Raw genomic sequence first — 27,295 nt, 5'->3', positions numbered from 1 at the left:
TGAGAGGCCCGCGTACCGCAAAAAAAAAAAAAAAAAAAAAAAAGAAAGACATACTGGGACTTCCCTGGTGTTCCAGCGGTTAAGAATCCGCCTGCAGGGGACGTGGGCTCGATCCCTGGTGAGGGAACTAAGATCCCACATGTCACGGGGCAACTAAGCCCATGTGCCACAGCTACTGAGCCCGCGTGCCACAACTAGAGAGCCCGCACGGCACAATGAAGAGCCCTCATGCCGCAAGGAAGGCCTGATGAAGCCAAATAAATAAATATTAGAAAAAAAAAAAGAAAAAAAGACGTACTATCCAGGAGGGGAGAAGAGATGAGAGTAAAATTAACCACAGTGCTATAAGGTCGTTTTAAATAAACTGCAATGTGGCAATTGAGCTGAGGCTTTAAGCACCTGGAGATGTTTTTCCTCTGATTACTTGTTCAAAGCTGACAATTTGGAAAATATAGAAAAGCACAAGGAAGTGAGAAAAAAAAAGGCACACATAGTTCTCCCACCAAGAGAGAACCACTATTAACATTTCAGTATATTTTTTCTTAAATGCTTTTTGGTTTTGCTTTTTAAATCTGCTTAAAGCAATATATGCATATGGCAAATAACTCAAACAGTACAGAAAGGCATACCAACGAAAAAGGCAAAAGGTTCGGTCTCCAAAGGTATGTCAAAATAAATTTCTAGGCCCAAGATGGAGTCGCTCCTGCTGGGGGTGTCACATCAGCAAACCGAAAATTCATGTTCCTGTAAAGGCTCAGCTTGACCAGAAACGCAGTACATCCAGTCAGCCAATCCTCAAACGCCATATTTCTGGGCTCTATACTTATTTCCTTGTTCCTTAATCTTTCTAAATAAGGTCATATTCACAACCCCAGCCAATCCCACCCTGATTGCCTTGCCGCTTCTAATGCTGCATAAAACTCACTCTTGCTCAAACTCCCCGGGGGAGTGCTCCATGGCTTGTGAGTCACTGTACTCTTCCAACCATGGATTGTTTTCCTTTGAGTAAAGGACATTAAACTCGTTACTAAATTGTCTTAATTTTCTCCTTTGACAGGTAAGTTTCCTTGTGAACGTCTCTGAAATTCAGAATTAATTCAAAACTAATGCAGACAACTGTATTCACATATGCATATATTCCTTAAAATGTATACAGATGGTATCACATTCTCTAGATAATGTTCTGCATCTTGCGTTCCCTAACTACACAGAGAAATATCTTTCATTCCTAGCACAGCTGGTCCTATTCCATTAAGTGCATGGCTGCTATAATACAACCAGAGGTACTGCAGTGCAGACGATGCCAGTAGGTGGGGGACGGGCCATTTCAGGGTGAGGGGAATTAAGGGACCAGATTTCGGGGACGGGCAGGGGAGAGATAGCCGGATAAGCCAATTTGGTTGACATGTAGGGTATTAGCAAGTGAGATGATTTGGGGCCAGAGGATGGGTGCTGTAGTATATTCCAGGCCAGCATTTTGGACTTTACCTTTTGTGGTGGAGAGGTAAGGGAGTCAGTTGTTTTGGCCGAGATATGGGTTGTCTGAAGAAGGGCTTGACAGGCTGAGAAGTGTCCAGGAAGGAGCTCTAGGGTTGGAAAAACTGCAGGGCTGGTTAGTTTTCTGGTCTTTAGTGCTCCCTCCCCACTCTAAGAAAAGTGTTTTCTTTATCCACAACGCAGGACAGAGAACTAACTTAGAGCTTTTCCTTTTACCTATGCCCGGGGCTAGGGCGGATCCTTCCAGCCGCTAGCAAACAAAACCCAGCAATCCTTCCCCGCCCTTCCCCCGCTCCGCCGCGGGAATTCCGAGATCCGGGCGGGCCTTCTACTAGGCACTCTGAGGAGCACAGATAGGATCCCGCGGCCGCCAATCAGACCTTCCGGATACCCGGATGTGAAGCGGTGCGCGGTACAAAGGCAAGTTTCCACCCAGCGCTTCGTCAGGTACAGTGGCCAATAAGCATTTTTCAGGCGATAAATGACAGGAAAAATGACCAGTTACAAACTAGTTTCTCTCACGCATGTGGAAATTCGCTAGGTTAGTCTAACCCACTACTAATTGTGATTGGATAGAATTGTGAGGAGCTGTAAAACTGTCTAATTAGAAGCGGGAGCGAGAAAAGTCGCAGCCAATAGGAGGATTCCCAGGAGTGGGGCGGGGGTTAGGCCTTCGCCTCGGCGGCAGAGGAGACGCGGGGGCCATTTTGTGAAGAGGCGAAGGCTGAGCGGTTGCGGCCGTGTTGCGCACCTCGAGCAGCAGTCGGCTTCTCCGCGTAGAACCCGGGAGTAGGAGATTCAGAATCGAATCTCTTCTCCCTTCCCCCTCCTGGTAAGTGGAGGGGGCGGAAGCTGGGGAGGCGCTGGGTTTCTCGGGGAACGCGAGGGGGTGTGGGAGAGAAGACGAGGGAACCCTTCTCTCGGTAGAGTATGTAGGCCCCTCATTTATTTTATTTGCTTTGGGGGATTAGGTTTTACGCGCGCGAGAGTTTTATAGGCCTCAGCCCTTGCGTAGATTTTTAACCTAGTGTCCTCTAGGCCACAATCGGCAGGGAAAATGTCCCTTTTCTTTTTCGCTCTCCTGCGTTAACGGATACTGTTCTTTCATTTTCTATGACCATGAAGACTTCTAAAAGAGATGACGAAAGGGACGATCGAGATGCTCATTAATGTAGTTCAAGTTAATGTACTGCCGATGCCTCCTGTTAAATATAAATACTGAGCGGGGGGTGGGGAAGGGTTATCAAGCAGATATTTATTGTACCGCAAGCTTCTAAATTCTGGAGGGCACCTCAGGGTTTAAGAATAGTAAATATTATAACAATAGATTTAATATTTTACTGATTATTTTATTATTTTACTCCTTTCTGAAGAAATGATGGACCTCGAAATAGTTATTTTCAATTTTATTTTTTTTAATTGTGATCTCATTTACGTATTAACAGTAATAATTAAAGGTGGCTTTTTATCTGCAGGTTACAAATCACTTGAAATATATAAGTTAGTGGAACTTGCTTGAGGTAGGTATTATCTTTCTCAGGAACCGAGGCGTGAGTGTTGATTGCCAGGGTCATATTAAATCAGTAGCAGAACTAGTAAAGAATTTGGCCACCAGCATAAGTCAAGTGGCTTTACCTGTTGGAATAGTAGGCATTAAAATTACTATATTTGAATCTTTACAAGAACCTAATTATAACAACACTAGCGGTAACTGGAAATTCCCAAATTATCTTGGGAAAATGTTAAATTACGAGAATTGCGTTTATTATTAATGTAACGTTCTAAGATGATAAAGTTTGACTTTCAGGATATTCTGGCATTAATTTTCCAGACCATCCCAACTTAGGCAAAAATGGGTAATTATATGCTTTTTAAGCAGGTATTAACAGTGCTTACTACTTACTAGGTCTTGAAACTTACTAAAGTTTTTTGCTAAGTTCGTAGAAACTTCCTAAGTAGTATCACATTCACTTATCCAAGAAATCGCCTTTTTTAATCCTTGTCTAAGATTTCGTTGATTTTATTTTTCGTAATGTGTTACTGTCACAAAAGTAATATTATTAAGTACAGTTTAAACCAGTACTGTGGGGTAAATTCACGCCGTAGGAAACCTGTTTGATAGGAACTAAAAGTACTCTTATTCTACATAGCTATGCATTTGTTGACCCCTCACCATGTAGATATTGTAATAGGGATCAAAAGCATTGCCTTTAAAAAAAAGAAAAAAGCCTAAGTATATTATTACATGGACTTTAAAGTTAAGTGCAGAACAGTTAGAAGTGAGATAAGGGCAGTGACTGGTTAATTTAGGAAACCATACACCTAATAAATATGTTGTCGGCAAATAGTGAGAAATGTAAGAAATTAGTATTTAAGAACAGCTATTGATGGGAATTGAAATTAACTGAAGGGCACTTTTCTTGCCTTAAGATGTTAGAAATATGGATTCCTTAGCATCAGTATGTACCAAGGTAACACTTCCTTTGATTTAATATTCATCTGGAATGATTTGGCCACAAAATTAATATCTGAAACAATTCTAGATTTGATTTCAAATAGATAGGCATTAGTAACATTTACATGTTGGTTGGAGAGAGGAAGGATTTAAGAAGGTCGACTAAGTTACAGGTCTTTTGACCTTTTTGTGTTTCCCATGCTCATGCCTGGGGAGTGCCTGGTGGTGTTTGCTGTTCCTTTGTAAACACACCTTATTATTTTTGATTAGGTCTCTAGAGGGTTTCACATAGCGTTGGACCTTGTTTTGGATGGAATTGCTGTTAGAAACAAGCAAGGAATAAACTCCAAAATAGCTAGTAATTCTGATCTTAAAGATTGAGTATATTAACTGGTGGATGTGTGAGATTTAAGTGGTTGACTGTGACGGTTGAAAGAACCTTGGCCTAGGAGTTAAAGAGAACTGGATTTTTCCCGCCCTGTTGATTATTACCTGACAGGCAAATCAGTTAAACTTTCTGGAATGCAGTTTTATACTTATGAGGGGGCTTATACATTTTACCTGTTTTAATTTCTACTTTCTGTAACTCAAGTCGTTTGTTGCCAGATGGTAAAAAGTGTACAGAAACAGTTTTATTATTGACAGTAGTTTTTGTATATTAGTTATTACTGGTAACTGCCTTAACAGTATCTGTTTTCAAGCAATTTTATTAGTTATCTTTGAGGAGCATTATGTGCTCATACTTAATATGTACTCATTCATTCTCATTGGGATTAGGGAAGTTTAAGGTTTTGTACATAATAGATTTCCTAGAGAACTGACTTTGGTGTGACAACTGCATGTGTTCTCTTAGATATTGGAAATCTGGGGTAGGGGAAAAGGATTACTATAGGGTTTTATAGTATAATATAGCATTTACTATGATATGTTATAACGTTCTCGAATTTATTTTATATCGATCTTAACTAGAGGATAGAGAGTCCTTCTTAAACTCTACACAGTAGTTCTTAAACATGAGCAGACATTAGAATCAGCCCAGGGGGCTGGTTAAAACAGATTGCTGGGCTCTCCACCACCACTTTCTAATTAAGTAAGTCTGGGGTAGGCCCTACTAATTTGCATTTCTAATAAGTGCCATGTGATGTTGATTGGCAGCCCTTACTTTGAGAATACCCCTTTAGAAGAAGGATCCAAATCTCCCAGGGATTTGACAAAGTATAAACTAGGTATACTGTTAATTGCAAAGATTACAGTTAGGTGCTAAAGGTAGTTGGTCATTTTTATGAGTGGTAGCTCATCAACTTAACATCTTGGGAGACAGCTTCTTGATTTTGAAAGATGTAAATGTTTTCACATTAGTTGCTGCTTTTTAAGCTTATGTCTTGTAACACTGGTGCAAAGGATTTGTTTGTAGATGAGTCACAGTTACATAACATATCCTGAAATTTTTGAGTACCAGGTTCAGGCTGTGACTCCAAAGACGAAAATTGAATGTTTCACCATAACTGAACATCCCTAACAGTTACTCAGGAGATAACATTCAAATAATGTACATTTTCTTATGTACATTTAGTTTAACATTTTGTACAATTTAACACATCAGTCTAAGCATAAAAGTAACTTACATGTCATGCCTAAACTGGTCTGCTACTACTTAAAAATTTACAGTTATAATTTTAGAGTTATAGTACCTGTTGGTGTCATCATTCATACGTAATTGACTCAAGCAACACTTTTTAAAAGCGCAGCTTAAAATTTTTTAGTTTACTGACATTTGAAAAGGAGAATAAAATCTCATGACTGGATATTGAAATGCAAGTATGATCATTCTTACTTGCTCAAAGACCTGCAGTCTAATTGCAAATCTTCTTGTAGCTGATGAAACACCCAGTCTGTCGTGGTATTATGTATCAGATTCTTAGAATTCCTATCTTGGAATTAGCTGTATGTTGTAGTTTATAAACAGTGGGACCACAGAAATAAATTCTTTAAGGACCATAATTTACTTTTCACCTGTTTTATGACATTAAATATTCAGTAGCCATAATAATCTTTTTTCCTTCATTTGATTTTTTTTTCATTCTGTTATTGAGGGGGTTAATGTGCTCCTTATTTAAATCATCTTTCCCCCATAGGTTCTGTCAGGTCTTTTGGTTTGACCAGTCATTGGTTTTGAAACTAGATGTCATTTCTAGTATGTATCTTCAGGGTAGACCATTCCCCTTCAGTTTGTATCAGAGTAAAAGCTACATGGACTTAAAACCCACAAATCTGCTTCATAATCTTGATGTTTGACATTTGCTCACTTCTTCATCTCTGCTGACATGGTTTTTCTATATTTTCTTTGCCCAAACTGCTGATTATCAAATTGAATGTTCGAATATGGACCTTTTTTTTGAGACCCTTAAGGGAATACAGGTGCATATTTAGTTAACTTTAGGCACCTGCTGACATTGAAGAATTGTGAGGACAGTCACTGGTAGAGGCGATGATTCTAATAGAAGCGCTCCCCATCCCAGTGGGATGTATGCTTTACCAAAATGTGTTAGATGCAATGGACAGATGTTTCTGTCTTGGGGGTTTAGGGCACAACATTTCTGAGGAACTCTGACTCAATCTGTCCCTTCTCCTTTCACAGGGCAGCAAGGCGAACCCCATCCCTACTCACTGGAGCTCAGCTTTGATTTTTAACCTCCCTTCCCCACCCTTCCAGAACACACACATTCCCATTCCAAAACTGATTTTATAAAGACATTTTAAACTTAATGATGCAACTTGGTGTGCACTACGGCAAATTTACAGGTGTTTTTTTTTTAATTGTTTCCAAAAACGGGACTTGGATTTAAGATGTAATTTTTAAATTTCTATTTCTATTTTTTCTGCAGCAGTTGGGTAGGAGGAGGAGGAGCCTTTTAGCCTCTCATAAACTGACCTCTCTACTTCCTCGTGTATTTTTAAGTTTGATTGATGATGTGGAAAGGGCTTTGCTTGTCTGCTACTGAGAACTTTACCCTTGCGGTTTTTGTGGAAACTGCTTTTGGAAAGAGAAAAGAAATGAACTTATTGACTTGACATTTTTGCACCTCCCGTTTTTCTAATCTGGGCTATTTTTATTTTTGTTTTTTTACAGTGAGATTTTTTTGATCTTCAGCTACAGTAAGTTATTCCAATTTTTTTTTAACATTTTTCCTGACTTTCCGCTGATTTCCTTTTTATTGTTGTTACTAGTTACTATTATTATTTATTATTATACTTAATGATGGTGATGATGATGATGATAATGACACTGATGATTTTTAACCGGATTAAAATCGAGTTTTTCTGAATGTTCATAAGAATTTCTCCGGCCTCCTGATTGACTTTGGAGTTTTGCATCTTGGGAGAGAAAGTGAAGGCATTAGCATTTTTAAGTGGATTGATCACATAAACCTTTTCTCTCCCAACCCCCCTCCCCCCCACCCCCCACCCTCCCACCCCTCACCCCCCTACCCCCTACCCTCATCCCCTTCCCCACGCTCGAAAGAATTTTACTGGCTGTTAAGTCTGTGACCTTATTTTTCCTGATCTTTAACTTAACTGTTTTAGAGCATCTCTGGACGTCGTCTGTATTTTTAATTTTTTTATTTTTGTTTTTTTTATTTTTAATCTTTCATTTGTTAAATTTTTAAACTGTGCTGCAATAAAATGTGTGTGGTACTACTTAACACCTAAGTTGGTGATGGCATTTTCCCAGAAAGCCATCTCCCTCCTGTTTCCCTTGAAATCCCATCCTGCTTTTCCTGTACACTACCCCTCACAAACCACAAGCTGCAGCAACATGGATGCCCAGCCTGGAGCAGCAGCAGCCAGGATGACCTGGAGCCAGGGGGGCCTTCGGAACAGATGCACACCCTTCCTGGGTGATGGTAAGAGGTGTGAGGTCCACTTGGTTTCATTGGAAAGACTAGGAAATACACTGGTTTAAGTTTAGTTGGTGTGGTGTAGGTGATAGCTTCTACCTGGAAATGTTTGGGTTAAGGCTTTTGTGCGTATCTCAAGAGATGTTTCCTAAGGGAGACCACTTCAGGGTTTTGTAAACTAATGGAATTATGAGTGTCAAACTGGGGCTTGCTGAGAGTTTTTCATAAATGGAAAGAACAGCTGAAGTTCGCATATACTTTAGAATGAAGACGACTTGTTTTAATGATTAACAACAAGACAGACATATTAGGTGGTACTTTTTCTTAGATTATTGCAAATCAGCAAAAATTTTCTGTCATTTAGAGTAATCTTCCTTGGGTCTGTGACAACAATTTTGGATTGTATTCTGTTTAGACTTTTTTATCATTAAAATTTAACGTGAATCAAACCACAAGAAGCATGCTGTGATACTGAAATGCTATCTCACTGGAAGGTTTTTTTGAAAATAAAAAGGTAAATAGACTTAACCTCAGAAAGCAGGAAAATCTGTATAATCTCTGTGCCCAAATCAGGAAAGATCTAGGAGTGGCCTCTTTTCAGTGATGACTTGTGGCCCAGCTAGGTATTGGGGAATCTGGTGTGTTCCCAAGGGTAATAAGAAAGAATGAATCTGGTCTATTCACAAGAAAAATGCAGAGATTAATAAGGATGTAGATTGCCAAAGAGTTGAGAATATTAGCAAACTGTAGTATTTTACTGACAACGGTGGAATATTTTGATAACTCACTTTAGAGTTGCTTTAATAGATTTTGAGTTGGGATGGGGCAGGGAGGAGGAGAAGAGTGATTTATGAAGGTATAGTTAGTTCTGTGGGTACTAGGGTAAATCACATTCTTGACCCCTTCCCTTACTCATTCTGAAAGAGTAAAATCTAAAGTGAACACTGAAGGCAACCTCAAAGGAAAACAGAATGGGAGAAAGTTAAGTAAAATGTACTGAGGTTATCTGGAAGAGGAATGGAAAATTTTCTTTTATAGGTCCAAGTTTTACTGATACCCTCTTGTATGAAAGCTGTTTCTACCTCTCTGTTTCTGTTACTGACATTGTGTGGCTGTTGTTCACTATAGGTTCAGTTTAATTTCTTAATTTTACAAATCCATTATTTATGGGTCATGTTCTTCTGGTTTGGGGGATGCAAAAAGGTATAATAGTTCTTCAGGGACTCATAGCCTTGTGAGGGAGACTGATGGATGAGATAATGTCACCATGTGATAGAGGTGGGCACAGAGGCTAGAGCCATGCGAAGGTGGGTACTTAATTGACTCTTAAGAGGTCAGGAAATGCTTTTAAGAGAAAGGGAGCTGAACTGAATCTTAGAGAGTTAAGGCCAGATTATAAAAATTTTAATGCCATGCCAAGAAGTTTGTATTTTATCCAGAAACCAGTGGTGAACTATTGAAGGATTCTAAACTGGGGAGTGACATCAGATTTTCATTTTTAGAACTGTCATCTGATAGCAGTGTGGAAATGGCATAGAGGAGAATAAGATTGGAGTAGGTGATAAATAAGGAAGATACTAAAATAGAAGGAAGAATAATGACCTGGCCTGGCCAAAAGCAATGGTATTGGGATTAGAAGGGAGTAAATTTAGGAGGATTTGGTGGTGGCTGTGATAGGAAGAGTGAGGGATTTGGCATGACTCCCAGGTTTCAAGTTAGAGATGTTTATTCGTTAAACATTTGATTGCTTATTCTGAAAATCACCATTAGACTTGGGCACATACAGATGAGGAAAACATACTGTCTCTTGCCCTCTTAAATATTATAGACCATTTAGAGGAGAAATAAAGTGAATAGCACTTTCACAGTTTAGATCCTTGAAGGAAAAGAACAGAGTGAGATGATATTTAAGGGAACCAAATTTAGAATATGGAGGTGGGAGGGTGCTGCTAGCAAAGAGACCTTAAAGGAACTGATGTTGAAATTGAGGTCTGGAAGTAGATGATCTTACCTGAAAGCACAGGTATTGGGGGGGGAAATCTTGGCCTCAGAGCAAGAAATACAACTGGAGAATAGTCACCAAGAATGCATAGAGTAACAGATGAAGTTGGAAAAGTAGGCAAGTATCAAGCATAGTGTACAGGTCCTTAAAAGGTCCATGTTTAAGGTCTAAATTGTCTTGGGCACAATAGGAATCTGTTGAAGGACTTTGGAGATTGGAGAGATCTGATTACTTTCTTGGAATTTCCTTCAGGCTGTTGTGTGAGGAATGTTAGTAATGAGGACTAAGTGCAAGTAGGACTAAATAGGTTAGAAGACCTGTTATAGTAGGCCACTATCTGTTCACCTCCTGAAGAAAGTAGTAATCCTAGGCCTGAGGGCACTTTCCCTGGTTTTTCCGAGAGATTTCTTTGCATGTATTAATGAGCGAATGTAATGAGTTTGAAGAGGATAGGTTAGTTAGGCTTTAGGAAGTTACGGGTTATTTCTGTAACACCCCTGTTGGGTCAGACTTGACATAATAGCTTTCCTGTTTGAAAGGAAAAATGAAGTAGAAAAACTTGAATTTCTTCCTTTTGAAAGTAATAATCTGGACACATTACCATGTATCCACCACTGTTAAAGTTCTTGTGTTAACTTCATCATCATCATAACCTTATGTAAATATTGTCTTTCACATTTTGGAGATGAGACTGTTGAAGCACAGAATTTAAATAATTTGCCCAAAGTTAGACACACCTAATAGATGGTGAGGCATATGGATTCAACCCAGGCAGTTAAGCCTGCAGATTTCAACTCTTAGTCATACTAGACAGACTGTGCTTTACTTGACATGTGCAGTATTCTAGGAAAACAAATCTTTAATTTGGTTAAAGTGCCAAAAAAGAAAAAATAAACTGCTGGATTTCTATTTTTAGCAAGTTTTAAGCTAAGTGTCATTGTTAAATATTTTGTTGTTCAATATAGCATGAAGTATCCAAGGTAATTGTTTAGGTAGATGTAGCTTTGTAGTGTAATTTTATGGACTCTTTGGATGTGACAGCATTCTTTAGGGAAGTAAACGTATTTAAAAGTGAGTTTCAGTTGGGAGAAAAAATAAATAATTTTATTATTTATGGTTTTAAAAAATGTGTAACCCAGAGGGATGTTACTAAATCCAGTGGTTCTTTTTCAGTCCTTATCAATTACATTTGACCTGTTAGTGTGATTTAACCAGTCGAGCCACTTTCTTCCTTAAAAAATTTTTTTACTTAACTTCCAGGTTTTTATTCTCTTTCTGGCTATTCCTTCTCCCACTCAGCTGGAGTGCTCTGTGGTTTAGCTCTTCCACTTTTCTATTCACACTTCCTGGGTCATTTCATCAGTTCCATGATTTTATATACTATCTGTAAACTGATGATTTCCATGCATATATCACCAGGCCGGACTTCTCTTTTGAGTGACATACTGTCATCTGTCCAGTTACCTACCTGACAACTCCCTTGAATGTTAAGTATATCAATTTAAAAGTATGAAACTGGGCTCCTGCTGTTCTTCCCTCAAACCGGTTTCTTCTGCAGTGTTGCCCATTTCAGTTAATGAAACTCCAGTTTTCATGTCAGTTAGGCCAGACTTTGGTTAGCCATCCTTGACTTTTTTTTTCCTCTCATACCTCACCTTTGGCATTGTAGAAAATGCTGTCATGTCTGCCTTTAAAATATAACAAGAATTCTCCACCCATTCTGCTATGGCCTGATCCAGTTTCAAGCCATCATTTGTCTTGCACATTATTGCTATAGGTTTATGTTTCTTTTGCCCCTCTACACCAATGTGTAACTAGATCGATCCTATTGAAATGTAATGCTTGAAAAATAAATGTATTGCCTGAGTAGTGTCCTTGAAACTCAATAACTGGCTGTTTCAGTGTTGAAGTCAAAATTTTATTGTGATTTACAAGATGCCCTATGTGATCTGTTGTGCCCCTCCTCCCTTGTTAATGGTATACTATGCTCCAGCCACACTGGCCTCCTTACTGAGACTTGAACATACTAGATGTTCCTACCTCAAAGCCTTTCGTTGGAATTTTCTTCCCCTAGACATTGAGAAGGTTGGGTTCCTCAGTTCGTTTAGGTTCTCACTCAAAAGCCACCGCCTCAGTGCTGTTTTCTCTCACTTAGCCTTCTAAATACTCTAGCTCTTTTCATCAACTCACATGTTACAGAAGTTTATTTTCTACTGCGTAAAGATATATAGAGAAATATTTGGAAAGATACACGCGAAACAACATCCATCGATTACTTCTGGACAAGGGAGAGGGATTTAGGAGGGTCAGGAGAAAACTTTTGCTTTGTGTGCTCAAAGGCTTAATGAGCAACACAGCATTATTTTGCTTCTAATTAAAAAACTTAAAAACTCCTTGTTGTAGGTATACTTCAACTCTTTGGATTTTGTGTCTGGGTATAAATAGCATAACTATGGCCTGTGTAGTAGAAGTTTAGTAAGCAGTTTTTATAGTTTAAGTTATAAAAACAGCCTTAAAATAGGTTTGGCTGTGATGGAATGAATGAGTCATGTTAGCATTTGAGAGCATAGGCTGCTGTGTTGCCTGTGATGGAGCTGTAATCAAAATTTGGGAGAACTTTATCATTTTTAAAAAATTTATTCTCCAGTGGGAATGCATCGCTGTCTTTAAGAGGTAGCCATAGCAGATTAAAGGACATCTGAGTTTTTCTTCCTACCTAATCTGATTCCAATTTCACCAGTCTGAAATATTCTTCCTGCTTCTTATTTAGAATAACTTACAGCTCTTGAGTTGATTTCAAAACCAATATAACTCCCTGGAAGTTCATTGAACCAGTCTTAGGCTTTTCTAACTAGTCTGGAATGACATTTAGGAATAGTTTAGTAGAATACATGTAAAATGAAAATCTTCCCTTAACCTTCTAATTAAAATTCTGTATTCTGAAAATGATGTAACCATTCATAGTGTGGTATAATTCCTTATATTAATCCTTTAAATATATATAGTCATCTTCACCTAAGTGGTTTTGTGATAACTTTAAAAAACTTTATGGCTAAAATTGAGGTAGCAAAGTGCTTTCTAAAGAAAAATTTTCCCTTGTCCTTGAAAGTTTGTTGGCTTCTTATGTTGGAATTACAGTTATTTGTGCTGTTTAAGATGTAGTTTTCCTGAAATTAAAGAGGAAGACTAATCAAATGACTTAAGATTGATGTGGATTTTTAAGAGAAGATACCCCCATCTTTATTTTAGGTTTAATCCAAGTTAAGCAGGACATGCTCACATAACATTTAGAAAATGTAATGCAGGCCCCTCAAAAAAGACATACTTAACCATCCAAAATAAAAGGTTTTGATGTGTCCTTTTAGACCTTTTTTGCGTATGTAGGCGTTTGGAAAAGTAATGTCCTACATATGGCACGTACATTTAAGTAGTAATTTTTTTCTTCAACACAAACATAACAAAATGTTATTAGATAACAGCTCTCCTAAAAATGTTCATAACTACATAGTATTACATTGCATACTTGTACAATATTTTACTTAACCAGTACTCTATTGTTGGGCCCTTAGGTTTTCCCCCAATTTTCCCTTTTACAAACAATTTTTATAAACAATTGAACAGTGTTACAACTAAGATTTTGTCAATACCCTTAGTTATTTTCTTAGAATTATGCCCCAGAAGTACAGTTATTCAAGAGCATGAATGTTTTAAAAACTTTCAGTCTAGGTTGCTCTCCAGAAAGGTGAAAACAGTTTATCTACTTATTGGCAATGTAAGTGACCACTAATAATTAACTTCTAGTTTTGTGAATTACTTGGATCTTTTGCTTGTGTTTCAGGGTTTGACCCTGAAATTTAAGTGTTCTTGGTGTTTGATAAGTATAAATTGAAGAGTAGGAATATTTATAGAGGTGCTACCAGGTTGATTGTATTTCTGTGTATAGTTTGAGATTCATGTGTAATTCTTTTTCTCAGATATGTATATATGCATATATTCAGTGCTATCTTAATTTTATTGTGAAAAAAATTCAAACATGCAAAAAAGAATAGTATAATCAGTCTCCATGAACTTGTCCAGCTTTAGCAATTCTTGGGTGATCTTGTTTCATCTATACCTGCATCCAATCCCTTCCCCTCCTGTTGTTTTGAAGTAAATAAATATTTGATATATTTCATCTTTAGTTATTTCAGTGTCTCTTTAAAGATCAGCGCTTTAAAAATAACCACAGTCGTTATCACACAAAAACATGTAATAGATTAAATATATTTTAAGACCCTAAAATACTACTCTGAGGACTGAATAAGGCATTCTCCAGTTGTGTTTTATTTCTGCGGGAATGGTAATGTGAATGATTGTTTTTTGCTTACATGTTATGTTTTGCTTAGTTCTTCCTAGAATTTGGGAAGTTCTGTTTATTAGAGATAAGTGTAAAAAATTTTTTGCATGAGAATCTTGGTATGATTATCCTCATGTGTGATGAAATTGAGTTTTCAGGATAGCAAAAGATGGAATTCCACTATATTTCATATACATTTTACTATTAAATTCTGAAACTAGGAATACTAAATTTTAGCTGCTTGGATCTGAGCGATGGAGAATGATGTAGTAACTTCAAGTCGGGTTTCCTTATTAAAATTTATTTTCTTATAAAAATTATTTTGCTGTACTGGTGAAATCTTTTGTTCACAATTCAGAAATCTGTGACAACAAAGGTTTTTCATCAGTTTGACAGACTCATTTGATGACAAAACCTGACCAATTGACATGAGATTATTTATAATCTGTTACATTTAGTGACTGTGCGTATGTATTAATGCAGAAATATTAATGTATTTTATTTGATAGCTGGATGCTTGCCCAGATCCCACTGGGTGTTACATAGCAAAACCACAGTATTATCTTTGTAAAATCTGAAAAATCTTGATTTTATTTCCTAACGTGTTTCTGGGGAGACTTTTTTTTTTTTTGTGGTATGCGGGCCTCCCTCTGCTGTGTCCTCTCCCGTTGCGGAGCACAGGCTCCGGACGCGCAGGCCCAGCGGCCATGGCTCACAGGCCCAGCCGCTCCGCGGCATGTGGGATCTTCCCAGACCGGGGCGCGAACCCGGTTCCCCTGCATCGGCAGGCGGACGCGCAACCACTGCGCGACCAGGGAAGCCCTGGGGAGACTTTTAAAAGTGTATTTGTTGTAACTCAATGCTCAGTTTGAGTTTACTGATAAAACTGAAGCTTTCTACAAGATAATAAAGAAATGAAGTCTTATGAATAAATATTGTTGACCCTTGCTATTCAGAATATGGTCTGTGCTACAGCAACAGCATATCATCATCATCATCATCATCATCATCATCGTCTGGAAGCTTCTTAGAAATACAGAATTTCATGCCCTATCCTTTCACTCCTTTTTATTGCTTGCTTGGGAGTTGCAAATTTTGGTAAAGTTTCTGGCAAGAGTGTTTTTGATGTTTGGGGAGCAGAGTTGAGGGTCATAGAGTAGCCATGTTTTACATAAATTTGAAATAATGCAGTATTTAAAATGACCATTATATGTGCAAAATTTGAATAATGACTCTTCCTAAATTACAAATAGAATTAAAAATCAAGTAATTTCCAACAGGCAGGCTGCCATTTCCAATGGCAATGCCACTTAATCTAGTAAAACAGAATAATGAATTTCTATTTTTCACTTAGATTGCCATGTTTGCTTTTTCTTTCAGTGTTTTTTGCTGAAAACAGTCAAGATTAATTGACCTTATTGAAGTAATTTTGAAATGTTAATCTTAATTCTTTTCCTATGAAAAGCATTCTCTTATATATTCCTAATGTTTGTTTGATACTCGTAGATTCAGGAAATTTCTTTTTCAAATGGCTTAAAATGTTCCCAGAGTAAATAGATGTTTGTTGATGGGGAGTTTTACTGTATAGAAGCTACCCTAGTTAAGAGTATGTTGGGTTCTAAAATGCTGTCTTCCCCCCCGCCCCCACCCCTTAAGTGTGATGTAACACTCAGAATAGAGGTGACTTAACATTTAATGATGGGGAAGGGGTCAAGTTAGGAGTATAGGATTAACAGAAACTACTATACATAAAATAAAACAACAAGGATTTACTGTATAGCACAGGGAATTATACCCAGTATCTTTGTGTTAGGACTGCCAATGAATGAGAGACCCCAAACAAATTGTGGAATGCAATATCCAGTGAAAGTTTTGTTGTCCTAGAGATGCCCATTTCCTTGATTTTATATAGTTCTGAATTGCTCTTGAGGAAGGGAAGCACACAACTATCTAACTTCTGTTACAGGGTTTATAGAAAAGCTTTGCTGACTTTCGGCCAAGCTATATATTGTAGTCATTAAATCCAGGGTGGATGAAGCTGTCTTTACAGAATGAAAGAATTATGAAACTAATGGTATTAAAGACTGAAAAAAAGAGTATTTTAAAACCTCACAATCTTGCCACATCCTGAGATGTCTGACACTTCAGTGTATAATCTTCTAGATAACTTGTATATTGTGTATGCTCCTTAACATCTTAAACATCTCTTGGTTGTCAGTAAGTTATTTTCAAATGTTGCTGCTTGTATCCAGTTAGACTGATGTACTGAAATTCATTTAGTCAGTCTCTTAGTATTATGAACTTGTTTTCTCATTTTTCACTGTTAATATGTCCACATCCTTGATTCCTTCAAATGAGTTCTCAGTGAGATTACTGAGTCAAAGAACATGCACAGGTTTTGTTTTTTTGGTATTTTGTTTTGTTTTTAAAGAACATGCACAATTTTAAGGTTTTTGATAAAATAGTCCAATTGTTTTCTGAAAATATGGTTACTTTACCAGTTCATACTGTCAGAAATAATGTATGGAAGTGACCATCTCAATTTAAAATGTTTTTACTTGTTTGATAGGTAGAATGTTTGGTTTAATTTTTGTCTCCTTTATGGTGATACTGATTTTTTTTTTGCTAATCTCCATAGACCTTTAGTATTATTTGTTAATCATCTTTTATGTCCGTCATTGTCCCATTTTTTGTTGGTATGTACCAATAATAGTAAATGATGTAGTAGTAGGAGCAGCTGCTGCAGCTACGCTTGCTGTGTGCCAGGCACTATGTTCATTGTTTTCTATACCTTACTTCACTTACACCTCATTCATACCTGTCCTATGAGACAAGTACTATCAACGGTACTCATTTTATGATTGAAGAATCTGGTGTTTGAAGGGGTTGGCTTTCCAGAGGGAAATGCACACCAGAAGTGGTTGAGTTTGAAATTGAAACAGGTCTGACTCCAAAGCCTGAGCTCTTAACCATTAGGATGTGTTTATTTTTATATTTTTATATACAATATTAACTTGAATTGTGGACAAATACGTATTGCATACATTTCATCAGTTTTTTGGTTTTTATTTATGTATGGTATATTTTAGTATGGGGATTTTTTTGTATTATGTTATTTAGGAAGTTCTCATCTCAAGGTTAGTCATTACTTTAAGCATAGTTTGGTCACGGTGGGTGTGGCATGACTGGGAACGGGTATCTTTGTATCTACCTTTTCAGTTAAAAAAGTTTTTTTAAAACTAGGTGTATCTGAACATTTACAATTTAAGTTATTAACTTGGGTCCTGTTTAGAAATAAACCAGGGTGGCGCTTTTCAGTGTACAGACATATGCAGAAGGATTTCTCAGTTGAGATTGATCTTACTAATTATCACTGTTTCAAAGATAATATATAGCATGAAGAAAAATTTTCACTCTTGAAGGAAAATTGTGTTGCCCTTACTGAACTTTTTAAAATGATGGGTGAGGCTCCTTACAGTATGTTGAACAAATCAGTGAAGGGTATATAATTGGGAGAGATTGTTAGTATTTCACACAACAAAATCAAAGTTTGAAATTTTCTTCAGGCTGGAACCCCAGGGATTGTGAACTAGATATAAGAGGATTAAATAGTATATGAAATGTGAAGCCCTGCACTTGAGTGAATTCTGCATGTGTTGACAATGCCAAAGTTAGCAGACGTTATAGCATCTGGATAGGATGTACAATGTGTTCCACTCTTGCAAGAGCAACCAAATTTGGACTGCTGTGTTCAAAGGGACATTGACAGGTTAAGTTGTATTTGTTATAATGCACCATGTCTTATTTTTATGGAAGATAGGATAGGGAACAGTTTGCATAAGATGCTTTCAGTCAAATAATAATTCGAAGGGACTTCCCTGGTGGTACAGTGGTTAGGAATCCGCCTGCCAATGCAGGGGACGTGGGTTCGAGCCCTGGTCCGGGAACATCCCACATGCTGCGGAGCAACTAAGCCCGTGAGCCACAACTACTGAGCCTGCGCTCTAGAGCCCACAAGCCACAACTACTGAAGCCCGTGTGCCTAGAGCCCGTGCTTCGCAACAAGAGAAGCCACAGCAGTGAGAAGCCTGCGCACCACAATGAAGAGTAGCCCCCGCTCACAGCAACTAGAGAAAGCCTGCGTGCAGCAAGAAAAACCCAACGCGGCCAAAAAAAAAAAAATTATTTGATTGCTAATGAATGGACGTTAAAGAGAAGAGCTAAGGGAGGAAATTAGCTAAGAGCAAATTAAGTTTTAGAATTGAGTATCTTCAGGTTGTGAATTCGTTGACTTTAGTGGCAGTTCATGAAGTTTGGTAATCGGTGAGCAAGGAGGTTGCAAGGGAATTTTAACATCCTCTGAAGAATTTGGGGCTATTGAACAACATGATTTAGTTTTTTCATCATTGAGGTTCTGGGAATATTTTCTTAAAAGACTTTCATTTTTAAAATTTTCTGTTGCGTTACTTATACTTTGACAGGAACAATCCTTTTTATTATAAAATGCTTATTAAAACTTGGAAGGAAACATGCAGAGAAGGAAAATATTTACTTACAGCATTAACGCTCAAACATAACCACTTTCAATATTTTGATGTTTTGATCCATCCTCTTATCTCATTAGCTACAGCTGTACATGTACCCCTGTATATGTGGTTTTTTCTTTAAGATTTTTGTTTTTTTAAGTGTGGACCATTTTTAAAGTCTTTATTGAATTTGTTACAACACTGCTTCTGTTTTATGTTTTGGTTTTTTGGCCGCGAGGCACGTGGGATTTTAGCTCCCTGACCTGGGATCGAACCTGCACCCTCTTAACCACTGGGACCGCCAGGGAAGTCCCTCCCTATGTATGTTTTATATTTTTATAATATATTTTTACCAACATGGAATCATTAGTGTATATCGTTTCAGAACCTCTATATTGTAAACATTTGCCACTTAGTAAATTTTCTACAATTTTTTTGTTAAGTGGCTGGGGTTTTTTTTTTGTTTGTTTGTTTTTTGTCACAGGGATTTACAAAACTTAAAGATGGTCAGAGTTTCTTTTTCATTTCCAAAATAGGATAACCTGAAATTTATTTAACATTGTCAGTTGCTTAATTAATACAAATTTGTTGACCTACCCATTGCTTGGCACTTAGGTTTAATTAAGAATTTTCAAATGAACTTACAGAAACGTGTACTGGTTTTACTTAGATATAGCAGTGGAAGTGCCAGTTTCTTCCTCCACTCCACCGGATGATCATTCTTATATTAGCAAATCTGACAGAAAAAATATTTTCTGGGAACTTACTCAAGAGTTTGTGACATGGTATATATCATTTTAACATTTGCTATAATAGGGCCTTTTTTAAAAACTTGAACAGGTAATATGTACTTCTGTAAAATAACACCATCCTTGTGTTTCAGCCCTCCTGTTCTTGTTTCTGGTAGCAGCTGTCTAAATTACCATGGTTGCTCTCTGTATGTTTTTTTCCCTCCTGAATGATATTAAAGTTACAAGCGTGATACTTCACATGGGAACTTCAACTTCATGGCTGTATCGCCTAAGAATAAAGATAATCTATACTATCAAAGTAATTATCAAAGCAATGAAAATAAACATTAGTTCAGTATTAATCTCGTATACAGTCCACATTAAAATTCTCGTTTTCACAAAAAAAGTCTCTTCCCCACAACATTGCTTTCTTAAGCTAGAAATGGCCTCCTGCTCTTTTTTTGGAGGAGTCCCAACCAGGTGTGTTGTATAGTGTCCCCACAATCTTGAAATTGCCTGATTGTTTCCCTGTTGTATAGGTTCAAGTCAAATTTTTTACCAAGAATATTGCATAGGGGATGTATGTTTCTTATTTTGTCGAATCAGGAAGCATATGATGTCAGATTACTTGGTTTAAGTGGTGACCCATGTTTCTATAGTAAAGGTACATTTTTTTCCTCTTTTAATCAGTGAGTAGTCTGTTGGGTAGTACTTTGAAACCGTGTAAACCCTGTTTCCCTCCCACCAAGCTTTCACCCAGTGCTTTGGCATACATTGACCATTGTCTGAATCAGTTCTTATGTTGATATAATCTACACCAATCTAACAGTTTTTTAAAGTGGTCTAAGTCTTTCAGTATGCTTTTCTTAAAACAGTTTTTCATTTATTTTTCATTTATATTTTATAATGTGTTCTCTTTTTAATTTTTTTGTTGAAGTATAGTTGATTTACAGTGTTATATTAGTTTTAGGTATACAGCTAAGTGATTGTTATACATGTGTGTATATATATACACACTCAGGTACCATTTATTGAATTATGCATTTCCCCCTAATTTTTATCTTGAATATTCTTAGTTTCAATTCTTAGACCATAGCAGTTAGCATAGTTTATCTAAAATGGCCAACTTTGGTGTTCTTGTGGCCTGAAAATACCACCGTGTACTGTTTTTAGTAGTCTCTATGTGATAGTCTTTACCTTGAGATCATGTCTATGTTTTGATGAATAATTAATTAGCTTTGGGGTGGAGCAAATTATAGTCCCTTGGTATCCGAGGGGGATTGGTTCTAGGACCCTGGCAGATACCAAAATCTGGGGATGCTCAAGTCCCTTATATAAAATGGTGTAATGTTTACATATAACCTATACACAACCTCTCATATACTTTAAATCATTTCTAGATTACTTATAATACTAAATATATTATAATTACCTATAATACCATAATGTAATGTAAATAGTTAGGAATACAATGTAAATGGTGTGCAGCAAATTCAAGTTTTGCATTTTGGAACTTTATAGAATTTTTTTCCCCTGAATATTTTTGATCCATGGTTGGTTGGGATCTACAGATGCAGAATCTGCCAATACGGAGGGCCCACTGTACACTGGCCAACTTTTTACAGACATATGGGCAGTTTATTGTTGCCCTCTGAAGAGGCCAGAGGGAAATAGTTGATGAATGCAGTAAAGACACATAGGAAGCAGAGAACAGGGTTGGGGTGGGGAAGAGATAGAGTAACAGGAAAGTAGTGTGGAACAGGGACAAGGGTCCTTAAGGGGTAAAATAGGAGCTTAAGTGTGTTAAAGGAAAATAATTTAGACCAGGAGATGCTGCTAAGTAGGCAGAGATATTTATTTATAGTATCCAAAAGGTGCTGAGAAACTCTTGATAAGAAATTGTGGAAAACTGAAATAGGAAGTCTTTGGACTCAAGATAGCCATCATCTTAAAAACTTGCCAACTCATTGCTGCCATCTGGTGACACTTTGTCTTTAAAAGGCTTCAAAGAAAGCTGGGAAATAGCATATTGGGCATATGGCAGTTGCATCTAATTTAAATTGAATGTAGAGGCTATTTTAGGTTTTAAGGGATAGTGATAAAATTCTAAGGTGGGGTTTTGAATTTCCTAGTCCGAGGTAAGTTATTTCCCTTGTTCTCTAGTTAGTATGGTCTGACATTTGATAAGCTGTATTGATGCCATCTTTAAATTTCTTTTTTTCTGGTCCAAGGATAATGTGATATGAGTAAGTATAATGTGAGTAGCCTGTTGGATAGGGCAGACGGGTAGAGGACTGACTGAAAAGCTCGGTAGAAATATCTTGTGGCTGGTTTACTTTCTGTTGTGTCCCCCCCCCCCCATCCTCCCTGGAAATATGCCTACATATGATACTGAACACAGTCTGAATGAGTGGCACTGCTTTGTCAAGTATTTATTGTCCATCCCTTCAATCCCTTTCCACTAAAGGTGGAGTTCCAGTGCCCAGTACATAAAGACAAGGGAGTTGAAAGCTTGATTCCAATTATGAATTGATTCTTGACCAGCTCCCAGCAAATTCCAGGACCTTCATAAACCTACATTTCCAGACCATTTGAAACTTAACATCTCATAATTGTCAGCACAGTCTGCCTTTCCCACCTTGCCATATTTCTTCCCAGCAGAATTTACTTGCTCTTTAATGTGAACTTAAGAGAAATGGAGTAATTGTTATAAACATTTCCCAAATTTTAAACTGGATTGACAATCCAAGCTAGGTTTGCCTCTTAGGAGGGCAGAGAGCACAATAGCTCAGGTTCAGAATGAACAGTTGGAAATAAAATGCACAGGTTTGCTTGCATTCCAATAAGATGTAAGATTTTGTGTTTTCTGTTTTAAGATATGCCTGGGATGGTAGAAGTGGGAATAGAAATACATTTCTATAATTCTTGTCCTTCACACTGCCACTAAAATCTCTTGTTGCTTTTATTGCTTCAACATAAACATGGTCAAATGGACACATAGATCCTTTGGTGTAATAAAGCAATAGTAACTCAACGTTCCTGGTTTTGACTTTTATTCACCAGTCTTAGTGATCCTTTGATGATAAAAATTGTGGAAGTAAGAACCTGGGATGACAAAATATTATGCAAACACACATATACGCATGCATCCATGAGCTAGAGGTTTGAATACTGCCACCCAGTAGCCTCTAGGAAAATACTCAGTCTTTTTCTGTTGTCTGTGCTGTGGTGGAATTCTGCTTTTCTGGTAACCAGATCCACTTGATCTCTGCTACTGAATTAAGCAGGACGCAGAGTATCCAGGGGACCATAATCATTTCAGAAATCTTTCCCCCTTTGGTTTTACTCTTTGAAACCAATTTTAGGAAAGAAACTGATTGTGTATTTTTTATTCTATGTACTTTTATTTACTTAGCTCTTCTGTAGTATTCAGTATTCAGTATTGAGATTTTTAAAGAATGAATTTATCTTAATGATGTGACCAGAGTACTCAGAGAAATTGCTGAGTGTTTGTGATGTTCCAGAAACATCAGAGTTTCAAAAAGTGGAAGAAGTTGTGATTTATAAACTCTGAATCCGTGAACTAGACATTATTCTTCACGAAGACAGTAGAATAGGTTGTTAAAGTTAAAACTACAATTCATGTGAGTTAACGTTACTTCATCTTGTAACAGTGTTGTTAAGACTGTTAGTGTACATTAGTACATTTGATGTTCTCAAAACATTTGAAAGTTTTTATAAAAAGAAATGTTTAAAGAACCTGGATTGTTGTTACTAATGTGACGGGCCCTTTTTTATTTCTCTCAAATGCGTTTCCTGATTAGGAGTTAAGTGCTTGACTTTTAAAATGTTTTCCTAAAAACAAAACAAAAAACTTACATGTTCATTGTAGAAACTTTGGATAATAATAAGAAACTATGAAGGTGGTAACAGTTGATTAACCACAAGAGTACCCATGGAACAATATTTTTAAATACTTCTGACCTATGTTTCCTAAGCACACAATTATTATGTGGGTAGGTATATGTGCCTCCTGTTAGGTATTGTACAATTATATATACTGCTTTTTAACTTAAACATTTTATCGTAATTTTTTGTGTCATTTAAAGTAATCTGTAAATTTTCTAAAGACTGCAATTGCTGGTAATTAGAATACTGAGTTAAAAATCTTTTTTACAAAAATGCATGTAGAATGTTGGCTTGGCCAAAAAGTTCATTCGGGTTTTTCCATACCATCTTGTGAAAAACCGAACGAACTTTTTGGCCAACCCAGTGCAACCTAATGCTATAGCTCTGTATAAAGTAAAAAGCAAAAACTGACCCTTTTCTCTGCAACTTGCTTTTACACTTAAAATCTGATATAGTTCTTTAAGACTGTACCCTCTGGGTCTGAGTTTTAACCCAGTCAGAACAGTTTCTCCCATTTCTTTCTTCACTGATACTATCTTTGAAAAGCTAGGAGGAATTGACCTGTCTTATGAGGGTGACTCCAAAGTGTAAACTTCTGTGACCCATGAGGCAGCCTCAGATACACTCATTTATATCTATTCCATTTCTGTTAAGTCTTTAAAAAGAAAAAGATAAAAAAGCTTAATGAGTTACTATAAAGCAAAAACCCTGCAGTTCCTACTCAAGTTGAGAAAAATACAACTTTGCCAGCAAGGTTTACACTTTGGAATGATTCTGTGACAGTCCAGAAGTAAATGGAGTAAAATATTTAAGGAAAGAAACTTTTATTCAGTGATCTTATACCCAGTGAAACTGACAAATATAAAGGATACAGGCAAACTGTTACTAAGATGCAAGAACTGATAAACTATTTTCCAAGTTCTTTCTAAGTAATATATTAGAGAGAAGCTTGAGGGACCATAATGCCTAGAGAGATCTGGTAGAACTTTAGCATTACTAACATCACAAAAAGATAACGCCACCTATATGTAATCTTACAGAAGTGTGTTACACATGAGTCTGATCAGGCCTTTGGTCCCAGCCTGCAATTTCTGAAAATACAAAGGACAGAAGAATATGTGGAATTGTACTGAGGGTATGAAATTCTGGAAAAAACTGCAGGAAAAATGCCCAGGATTCTTCAACAGATAAATTTTAAGTTAAAGGGGGACTTATAAAAAGAGCCTTAAAAGACACATCAAATTTGTTTTAATGGGTAAGACTATACTATGCCGGGATATACATTTAGGTAATAGAACTATTTTAAGAGGAAGAAAGTGATTTTACTGTAAAGTTAAGAGTTTTAGGGGGAGGAAAGGGATTGAGAAAGGAATGGTGCACATGGGGCTTCTGAGTTGGTATTGAGATTTTATAGAGACTTGAGCTGCTCTAGCACCTTCAGACCGTTAAGCTGCAGTACCTTGTATTCACCCACTATTGGAGCAGGCAAAATTCTCCCTGTTGGAACTGCTTTTCCTGACATTGGTTCCCTTTTCCTTTCCAATAAATACTACCTGGGTGTTTTGGTAGTCTTCAATTTCTGGGTCTCTTAGGCTCGCAGTTGCTTCTCTTTGCTTCTCCCACAGTGATAGATACCGTGCATGTTAGCTGTTGGCTTGCCCTTAGCAGCGTGCATTTTGGAGGTTTGACTGGGATGCTTTGACACCAAGTTCTGTTGTAAATGCTGTCCATGCTTTACCCACGGTTATTCTTATTAAAACCCAGGGAGGGGGCTTCCCTGGTGGCGCAGTGGTTAAGAATCTGCCTGCCAATGCAGGGGACACGGGTTCAAGCCCTGGTCCGGGGAGATCCCACATGCTGCGGAGCAACTAAGCCCGTGTGCCACAACTACTGAGGGTGTGCTCTAGAGCCCACGTGCCACAACTCCTGAAGCCCGTGTGCCTAGAGCCCATGCTCCGCAACGAGAAGCCCCTGCAATGAAAAGCCCACACACCGCAATGAAGAGTAGCCCCTGCTCGCCGCAGCTAGAGGAAGCCGCACACAGCAACGAAGACCCAACGGAGCCAAGTATAAATAAACAAAATTTTATTAAAAAAGGGAGATTTTACCTGTAATTGCTATTGGTATATTTATTGTTTGTGAAAAACATTTGCTGAAAACTGGCTTAAGTCCCCACTTAATAGCAAACCTTAAGAGCCAAGCAGAAGTATTTGAAACCAGTTAGGACTTTTAGTAGGTTTCTGTTTTGATTCCTCTCGGTGTTCTGAGACTTTCTGGTGCTCCCACTTAAGTTGAAAGGCTGTTGGTGATTCTCACTAGCCACTGTGAGGTAAATTTTTACTGCTTAGTCAAAAAATTAACTGTTTATGAAGGTGTAATTTAGAAGCCAAAGTAAAGACAGGCTGTTTCTTGAATTTCAGAAAGGATAGGAGCTTTACAGCTTTAAAATCAGTATGCTTATGAAATGACTAGGTATTTTAAGGGTCAGAATGGTAGTGGTCATGTATAAATGTTATACCATCTTTTTTTTTTATATGTATGTATATATAAAACTTTTACATAATCCACGAAAACTAGTTTGTTATGATTATCTTGAGGATTGTTAAGATACTAGACACTGGTATCTTAATTTGTTGTTTAATTTGTTGTCAGTACCTTTCAAAGGGATGAATGGGAAATAGTCTTAAGAATGTTACTCTAAATCTAAGGTGGGTCCATCTTAAACCCTTTTTAACTTTGGTGTGGGAAGGAGCAGTAGACTGATACAAAAGCTAAAGCATGTCAAAACATCTGCACTTTAAAATGATATCATGAGTCTCCATGTAATTACAGGATTGAGCCTCTGTAACATACATAAAGATCATTTTTGTTTTGAAACAGTCTGAGGAAAGTTGTATCCTGTTCCTTGGTTCTCCTGGTTCTTTTTTTTTTTTTTTTTTTTTTTTTTTGCTGCGTTGGGTCTTTATTGCTTTCGTGGGCTTTCCCTAGTTGCAGCGAGCGGGGACTATTCTTCGTTGCGGTGCGCGGGCTTCTCATTGCGGTGGTTTCTCTTGCTGTGGAGCATGGGCTCTAGGCGCACGGGCTCAATAGTTGTGGCTCACCGGCTCTAGAGTGCAGGCTCAGTAGTTGTGGCGCACGGGCTTAGTTGCTCCGTGGCATGTGGGACCTTCCCGGACCAGGGATCGAACCCATGTCCCCTGCATTGGTAGGCGGATTCTCAACCACTACGCCACCAGGGAAGCCCGTCTCTTGGTTCTTTTTTGATTCACACAGTGTTCTACTTGGTAGTTTTATCATCATCACCATCCAGCATTATTAAATGTCCCAGCTATATTTTGTATTATATTTTCACATTAAAAGTAAAGAATCATTACCTTCTGTAAAAAAGATGGTATTAATACCTAAGGTATCTATGGCATACTATAAATCAGTTGAAGTACCTGGAAATAGATTATTTCCAGAGTGAATGAATTGGTTCTGTTTATTGCCTTTGTATAATAAAGTTAATTACACTTGAAGGGTAGTGTGTCAGCTGTCCACATTCATTTAGCTGAAGAAGAGTTTGCAGGCAGAATTTGGAGTTCTGTGTATCTGTGGGAATGAGTGAGACTCATTTTAGTAAAAGCAATGTGCAAGAAGGTGGAGTTATTGATGATAGATGGCAAGAAATAGTTAGCATGACTGGTAAGGTGAAAAACAAGAAGTCAGTGGTAGAGAGCTTCGGGGGTTCTAATTTGCTTGAGGACTTTAAAACAGAGGGAGATCACCTGGAATTAATAATGCCCAAGAAGATTTTGTTGCCAATAATCTGTGAAGAGGATTCCCCCACACACAGAAGGGATAGTCTAGCAGGAATATACTACAGAAGAGGAGGTTGAATTTCTATAAGGATTTATTCAGGGGTCTCTAGTCTCTGAATAGTAATATACTTGCTGCTATG

At 37.5% G+C, this 27,295-nt stretch overlaps 2 protein-coding genes across 15 annotated transcripts in view; one reads left to right on the top strand and one right to left on the bottom strand.

Moving 5' to 3' along the window:
- The window catches only part of RPGRIP1 (RPGR interacting protein 1), a 113,815-nt gene extending 112,072 nt beyond the window's left edge, over positions 1-1,743 (bottom strand). Inside the window, 2 exon segments of the mRNA XM_055088355.1 lie at positions 1,489-1,601; positions 1,714-1,743. The gene's annotated coding sequence lies outside the window, so the exon portion shown is untranslated.
- Positions 1,744-2,168: 425 nt separating this feature from the next.
- Positions 2,169-27,295, top strand: part of HNRNPC (heterogeneous nuclear ribonucleoprotein C) — a 46,046-nt gene continuing 20,919 nt past the window's right edge. For 4 of the 14 annotated variants that reach the window (XM_024118357.3, XM_007104799.3, XM_024118352.3 and 1 more), the window contains exons 1-2: positions 2,186-2,329; positions 7,083-7,108. The gene's annotated coding sequence lies outside the window, so the exon portion shown is untranslated. Of the gene's footprint in view, positions 2,330-2,972; positions 3,018-6,590; positions 6,755-7,082; positions 7,109-7,490; positions 7,865-27,295 lie in introns of those variants that run through there. The other 10 variants (XM_024118355.3, XM_024118346.3, XM_028495599.1 and 7 more) reach the window with 7 other exon arrangements.

The sequence above is a fragment of the Physeter macrocephalus genome, chromosome 11, assembly GCF_002837175.3.
Source record: "Physeter macrocephalus isolate SW-GA chromosome 11, ASM283717v5, whole genome shotgun sequence".
Classification (NCBI taxonomy): Eukaryota; Metazoa; Chordata; class Mammalia; order Artiodactyla; family Physeteridae; genus Physeter; species Physeter macrocephalus.
Note: the sequence above shows the minus strand (reverse complement) of the source record. Positions and strands in the feature narration are given on the sequence as shown.